The sequence below is a fragment of the Argiope bruennichi genome, chromosome 1 (assembly GCF_947563725.1).
Source record: "Argiope bruennichi chromosome 1, qqArgBrue1.1, whole genome shotgun sequence".
In the NCBI taxonomy this organism is placed as follows: domain Eukaryota; kingdom Metazoa; phylum Arthropoda; class Arachnida; order Araneae; family Araneidae; genus Argiope; species Argiope bruennichi.
This window is the reverse complement of record NC_079151.1, coordinates 151,190,601-151,199,083: the sequence shown is the minus strand read 5'-3', so window position 1 is coordinate 151,199,083 and position 8,483 is coordinate 151,190,601. Positions and strand designations below refer to the sequence as shown.

At 24.3% G+C, this 8,483-nt stretch overlaps 1 long non-coding RNA gene across 5 annotated transcripts in view; it reads right to left on the bottom strand.

Annotated features, from left to right (window-relative positions):
• Positions 1-700: 700 nt before the first annotated feature.
• Positions 701-8,483, bottom strand: part of LOC129969767 (uncharacterized) — a 63,666-nt gene continuing 55,883 nt past the window's right edge. For all 5 annotated transcript variants that reach the window (XR_008784624.1, XR_008784612.1, XR_008784618.1 and 2 more), the window contains one exon: positions 701-865. This is a non-coding gene — a long non-coding RNA (uncharacterized LOC129969767). The remainder of the gene's footprint in view (positions 866-8,483) is intronic.

The window sequence follows — 8,483 nt, the reverse complement described above, 5'->3', positions numbered from 1 at the left end:
ACTCCAAAATTTCATATTTAAAAATCAAAAGGAATCATAGAAATAAGTGAAAAAAATTCTAACAAAAGTGACAGCAATAGTGAAAATCAAACTTCTCCAAACACTAAAAGCACATATGCTTCAAATGCAATAAATTATAAGATTAAATAACTAAATAAAATTTTTCAAAAAGAAATAAAAAATAAAGTTTCATATAATAGGTTAAAAAAAAAAGAAATTGAGACAACAGATGAAGGGGGGGGGGGTATATGAAACAATTATTTTTTCTTTTTTGAATATATAATTCCTTTCTTCTTAATTCACTTAAAAAGTTTCTTTTTCATTTCATATAGAAATGCAATCAAAAATACTAATAGTATAACATTATTAATATATGAAAATAAAGAGAACAGAAGGGAGAAAATTATAAACAGATTTCAAACAACAATTATAACTGGATATACAAACACTTACCTTGATGTCATGACAGCTAAGTACATATAATATAACGTAAAATATAACACACATATATATCTTTTTGTAATATTTCATTTTTCACAATTAAATAAGACATTTCTTTTAAATGAAATTTTACTTTAAAAATTCAGGTTTCTTCATACGTTTAAAATTCAATTATAATCTCCTGTTCTTATACTGTAAAAAATTTCCTGTATAGTTCAATTTAATTTAATCAATCCTACAAATCCATATAATTAAAGTGTTTAATTTTGAAAATAATCTTTATTTAACTAAATAAAATACAAGACATTGGCTCAAATTTGAAATAAAACAAAATTAATTCTGCAAAAAATGAAGAAAATCATTCTTTTTAAAAAGAAACAAAAATTTATTTAAACTTTATTTCCACTTGAAGTTAACTTCAAACCTGAAAAAAAAAAATAAGAATGAATACAATTAAATGTTATGAAGATAGATATAACAACAATTATAATAAAATTGAATTAATGGGATTAAAGAAGAAAATTATATAATATAACGAGCAATTAAAAAAAAAGAGAAACAGGAAATAAATCCAATTATTCCAATGACTAAACTATTTTTTAATTTAAAATTCAACATTATAAAAAATTACAATCAAAAAAGATTTCAGAAATAAAGAGAACTTTAAATAAAACAACCACAGAACAACTTGAAAGGAGGTGGGCAGTAAGGACACAGATCACTGTATAAAAAAATATTCACGTAATAACATAAACTATCATCAATAACATAAAAACAGAATAATTATATAATGTACTGACCACCAATGTTCACAGTAAAGATAATAATCAAACTACAGGAATGTTATTCCAAACTATTTTTATAAGAATTTGTTTACATCATATTAAAAAGGTACTTTCAAAGGCAAATAACGCAAAGAAATTGCCATATAAAAAGACAGACACATGAACTATATCCTTTTCATTAATAAGGTCATCACATTTTACAGATATTAAATCTTTTAAAAACTTTCTAAAACAAAAAAATATCAGAGCACATAATGCTTGGTTTTCATACTTAAAAATTTCATATTTCAAAAAAATTAAAAATAATCCAAAGCAGAATCAACATAATTGCATAACAGGTGTAAAAAGAAAATTTTGCTTCTCAAAATAAAGCCATTAAATGCTTATTACACATTTTAACAATACAATCAACTCTGGAAAAAGGGGGAAAAATATTGCAGAAGAACAAATAAAAATGTCAATACACGTAAACAATATATATTTATATTCTGAAATCAAAAAACTTTAAAGAAGATAAAGAAATAAATAAATAAAAATACAATAATGGCAGAGAAATATAACAAATAAAACTGTAAAATGAATAACTTTAAACTAAAATACTTTGATGCAGAAGAGTATTTCAGAATTATTATATGGAGGAAAAATTATCTATATGACAAAAGAAAAATTGTTACAAAAAATACAGAGAAATAAACAATTCATGTCAATCTATCTATCTAAAATCAATTCAATGCATAAGCTTAAAAATTCCATTCGGTACAAAGCCACAAACACAGAATTCAAAACATTCATATAAAATGACAACATCTATAAATATAGCAAATTCAGAGGGAAATGCATATCACTCCCATAAACCTCACTCGGAGATTAAAAGAAAATGCAGCAAAATGAAAAATAATTGATGACACAAATTACTAAGAATTAATGTGATATCAAAGAGAAGGTTAACAAAACAATCAGATTCATTTCTTAAATTTCCAATATCTGAATGATTCTGACTAAAATTATAAAAACTATAAAAAATTGCAAGTCAAAAATAAATATTAAATGGGAAAATAATAAATTTAGATTTAAATAAAAAGAAAATAGCAACAATTTTATATTTATAAAAGACAACAAAATAAAAGCACAAATGTGCAAACAACAATTATGTTTTTTGCATTTAAAATAAGAATATTAATATTGGCAGACTAATGCTCAATTCAGAATAGAATAAAAAGAAAAAGAAAAGTACCATGGATCTCAGAATTTAAGAGAAACTATGTCCATTCAAATAAGAAAATAAACCCTTTCATTTTTTAAGAGGAAATTATTTTTAAAAAAGAAAAAATCCTCAAAACATTTCATATTTTAAATTTTCAAATACATAATCAATGTTTTCTATTCACTAGATAGAACCAAGATAGAATTATCTTTATTAAGGTTCAAAATTATTGTTGAAAGAAATTCATATAAATGGAGCTTCTCCATAAATTACACTTAAGTTAAAGTAATTATAAGTAAATCCCATAAACCTCACAAAGAGATAAAGGGAAAATAAGAAACATCCATTTTAAAAATATTCAAATATAAAAATCAATGTCCCCATAACTATAAAAATTACAAAAGGGGGAAAAACATGTCAAAAATGACTTATTTTATTAAACTTTTTATAAATTCAATTCAGAATTAAAAAACATTCCTTTAACGTTCTGCAATATTTAAATAATTATAAGGTGAAACAATATAATGATAGAAAAATCAAAAGGAAATATATGACAAAGCAATAACAAACATAGCTTAAAAATTTTTTTCAGTTGATATCAGTGAGATGACTGATATACTAACAATGAAAGAACTGAAAAGCATTTAATATACAAAATGAAACTGAGAAAATTTCCAATTAAGGTAATAAAAAGTAAGTTACTTGAACTTAAAATCAAACAATTAGAAATCATGTGTAGCAATTAAAACAAAGATTTAAACATAAGGGAAAATTTCAAGATTCAGTGTGTCAATATGGAATAATCAACATAAAAAAAAGGATGAATACAAATTAAAAGAAAAAAAAAGTAAAGCAAAGAGGTTTAAAAATGTAAAAGCCTGGAAAACATGCTTTATGAATAAAAATAAGCATATTAATAATAATCACCAGATCACTAATGATTATTTCAAAAAAGCATAAATGCTTAGACAATACCAAGTAGCAGGTCAACAAGTTTTAGGATATATAAAAGTCCCAAAGAAAAAAAAAATCCCATAAATTTCATAAAGAAATAAAGGGAAATGTGAATTTTAAAGTAATTTCTAATTAGATGGATGCAAGCAAGTTATTAATGCCTTATTAAAGTTCATCAACTTATACAGAAAATTAGCAGAAAAATCAATAATAAACATAATCCATAAACACACTATTCACACTTTCAAAATCAATCCCATAAATCACAGAGATTAAGGGAAAACAAAAAACAATTCAATGTAAACTGATTCAGAATAAATTTGAATTTCAGAGAATATATTAACAGTAACTAAACTAACTAATAAATCAAAATATGAAAAAAGGTTTCATATTGTTTAAAAATTTATGCAATTCTGATTCCGAAGTGGGCTAAGTGGAAAACCACATTGATTGAAGGTTATTCAAAATAAATAATAATAATAATAATAATAATAAAAAACAATTTTAATCCAATTGATAATCAGAAAAACAGACAAATCAATGATCAAGGGACATTCATATACACACTCAAAAAAGTTCTCAAATGATATTCTGCTCACATGATAAAAGTCAATATATGCATAAACAAAATCATGGTTATAATGAAATGACCATAGAAGTAAGATACCAAAAATAATATAACAAATATAAACTCATAAGTGTAAAAAAAAAACCCCAAAAATTTAAGTTCAAATACATTATTTAAAAAGATTAGAACTCTATCCAAGTCCCACAACAAAAGAAATCAATTTCAAGAGCAGAAATTTTTCAAAATATATAAAAAAAAATCACATCAAATATGCGAAGATAACAACATTGACAGGAGAATAATGTCATTTTTTTTCATTCATACATTTAAAATCAGCAGATTCTTTGATCAATGTTCAATTAAAATAAGCAGCATCACAAGATAGATGGCAAATCCAGCAATAGCATGAAATTTTTCTATTCAATACTAAGGATAAAATCCAATAAATCTATTTAAAGGAATTACAGGGGAAAAAAAGGAGATAAAGCTGGTAATTATATTTTCTATATTATTACTTCACCAAAACAATAACCAAACAATTTGTAAAACAGTACTTTACAGTTAAAAAATTAATTAATAACATTAAAACCTTTAAGAGACAAAAAATATATAACAAAACAGTCACAAAGGACAAATAAGTTAAGTTGTTATGCATGGAGCAATACATTAAAACAAAGCCTAAAGAAAAAGATAAGATATTATTAGAATGATTTACTCCAAAAATAAATAAATAAACATTTCTGCCAAAATGTATCACATCTATACAATGCACAGATATATAAATTCCTTTAGGAACAAAACCACCTAAACATAATTCAAAACATAACATGCAAAAGGATATCACCTTAAATAGAACAATTCAACAGGAATTGAACATCACCCCCAAAAACCTCACACAGATATTAAGGGGAAAATGAAAGATTTCAAAAAAGAAACATGACTGCTGACACCGATTACTTGGAATTAATGCGATATCAAAGAGAAGGTTAACAAAATAACAATATTCATTACTTCCATTTCATATGTCTATTAATAAGAAAAAACAAATCAAAAATTGCAAGTCAAAACTGAATATAAAAAAGGAAAATAGATTAAGATTTAAATAAAAAGAAAAGAGCAACTATTAAACATTTCTAAAATAGACAATGAAATGAAAACACACAGATGATAACCACAATTATATTTTAGACATTTAAACAAAGCATACTATTATTGCTAAACTATTGATCAATTCACAATAGAATAAAAAAGAAAGAATCTTGGACTTTCATATAAAAGTACAAAAGTAAGCCCCATGCATGTTTGGAATTTGAGATAAGAAAAAATGTTCATTGAAATTTAAAAATAAATCCTTTTATTCTTTAAAAAGAAATTCTTTTTAAACAAGAAATTATCTTTAAAAAAAATACAATCAATATATTGAAGTTTAAAATATCCAATGAATGTTTCCCATTTAGTAGATGGAACCAAGATATTATCTTCATTAAGGCTCAAAAATATTCATACAAATGGAGTTTCTCTATAAATCATACTTCATTAAATAAAAGATAGGTAAATCCCATAAATCTCTAAGAGATAAAGGGAAAAAAAGACAAATTTCAACAATATTCAATTAGAAAATACAACATAATATCCTCAAAACATTATAAATAAAGAAAGGTGTGTGTGTGGGGGGAAACAAACATGTCAACAATGACTTTCAGGTCAGAATTTAAATACATTCCTTTTAGGTTATTATAAATTCAAATTATTATTAAGTGAAGGATTCTAATGATAAGAAAAGTCAACAGCAAATTCATGAGCAAAGGAACATCAAACACAGCTTAACAGGATTTTCAAGTTGATATCAGAGAGTTGACTGATAAATTAACAAAGAAAAAATTGGAAAGTATATGATGTACAAAATGAAAGTGAGAAAATTTTCAATTATGGGATATAATGGTTTGCATCTTAAAAATAAGTTAAATGAAATTTTAAAAAAAGTTAAACAAAACTTCAATGTTTGACAATTCATTAGACTTAAGGAAAATATAAGGGAAAACACACACACAAGAAACACTTAAAAGTCAATAATCAAACAATAAGAAATCATTCACAGCAATTAAAATCAAATAATTAAACACAACATAAAGTTTCCAGATTCAATATGTAACTCAACACTCACACAAAATAATAAATGCACATTTAAAAAAAAAAAAAAAACGCCAGTCAAGCAAAGGAATTTAAATATGTATAAAAATACAGCATAGTCATAAAAACTTAGAAAATACTAAAAAAACAAGACTAAAACTGTTAGTAAATATCAAAAAAGAAAACAACGAAAAAAAATCCCATGAATTTCATTAAGAAATGAAGGGAAAAATATTAAATAATGCAAATTACAATGCAATTTCTAATTTAAAATTTTAATTACATGGATGAAACCAAGTTATGATTGCCTTTTTAAAGTCTATCCATTTCTATTGAAAACAAGCATAAAAATCGATAATCCACATAAGCACAAAATTCAAAAACAATCCCATAAATCACAGAGATTAAGGGAAAACAAAAAACAATTCAATGTAAATTGAGTCAGAATGAATTTAAATTTCAGAGAATGGATCAAGAGTAACTATACTAACTAATAAATCAAAATATGTAAAAAGGTTTTCAAATTGTTTAAATATTTATGGAATTCTGATTCCAAAGGGAAGCTAAGTAGAAAATCACATTCAATTAAAGTTATTCAATATTCGTAATACAAAATTTAATATAATTGATGATAATAATAAAAACAGACAATTCATTGATCAAAGGACATTTATATATACAATCAAAGAAGTTCTCAATTGATATTCACATGAAATGATAAAAGCCGAAGTCAGATGATATGAGAAAAGTCAATATATGTATTAATACAATCAGGGTTATAATGAATAGGCCATAGAAGTAAGATAAAAAAACAATATAACCCATATAAACTTGTGAGTGTAAAAAAAAAAAAAAAAAAAAAAAGTTCAAATACATTATTTTAAAAAAATTATAACTCTATCCAAGTCAATGAAAAAAAAAAATCAATCAAGAAAAGCAATTAAAAAATGAAATTTTTAAAAATATGAAAAACAATTCACATCGAATATGTCAAGATCACACAACACTGACTGGAGACTAACGTCATTTCTTTCGTTAACACATTTAAAAATCAAGATTCTTCATCAATGATCAATTCACATAAACATCATAGCAAGAAAGATGAAAATACCAGCAATAGTATGAAATCTTTGTATTCATTATTAAGTATAATCCCAATAAATCTATTTTAAGGAATGACATGAGACAAAAAAATGGTAAATAGATTTCCTTATTTTCTTTTTAAAATTAATATTTCACCAAATCAATAAGCATACAATTTTCAAAACAGTACTGAACAGTTACTGAATTAATTAATAACATGAAAACCTTTAATAGGCAAAAAATACCTTACCAATAGACAAATTAATAAGATGCTGTGCATGGAACAATACATTACAACAAATCCTAAAAAAAACTATTACGTATCATTAGAGTAAGATACACTCAAATTTAATACAAAAATCAAAAGATACAACAAAAGCAGACTGGGTTATATAGTGAAATTTCAGGACAAAACAACATAGATTTAAAAAAAATGCAATTGCAGAAGAATAAATAACAATGTCAATGCATGAAGTCAACATATAACTAGATTCTAATATTAAATAGCCTTACAGCAAAAAAGATTATAATAATGCAAAAGACTAATAAAACTATTAAATGAATCAATTTATACTAAATTCTTTGGATGGTATTTTAGAATTATTATACAAAGGAAAAAAAAAATCGATATGACAAATGAAAAAATTTTACTCCAATTATAGAGATCCACAGTTTTGCTGAAACACCTCATGTCATTCTAATGCATAGGCTGACTAATTTCTTTAGGAACAACGCCACATACACAGCATTAAAAAAATTACATGCAAAAGCATATCATCGATAAATATAAGAAAAAACAAAGAATTAAATATTACTCCCATAAACCTCAATCACTCAAGAGATTAAGGGGAAAATGAAGGGTTTCAAAAGTGAAACAAAAAACTGCTGACACTGATAACTAGGATATACTGGAATAACAAACACAAGGTTCATAAAACGACAATATTCATTGCAAAGATTTTGAATGTCTGAATGAATTTCATAAACATGAGCAAAATCTCAAAGATTACAAGTCAAAAATAAATAAAAAGGGAAAATAATGAATTTGGATTTAAATAAAATAAAAAAAAGAGCAACTATTTTACATTTCACATAGACAATAAATAAAAGCAGACATACAAAAAACTTTTTCATATTAAAAAAAAGCACATTAATATTGGCAGACTGCAGCTCCAGTTCACAATAGAGTACGAAGAAAGGGGGTTTCGACGAAGAATGAAAGAAGATTCCACATTGAAAAAAGAAAGTCCCATGAATCTCGGAATTTCAGATAAAAAAATATGAAAATAAAGCCTTTCACTCTTTATAAAGGAATTCA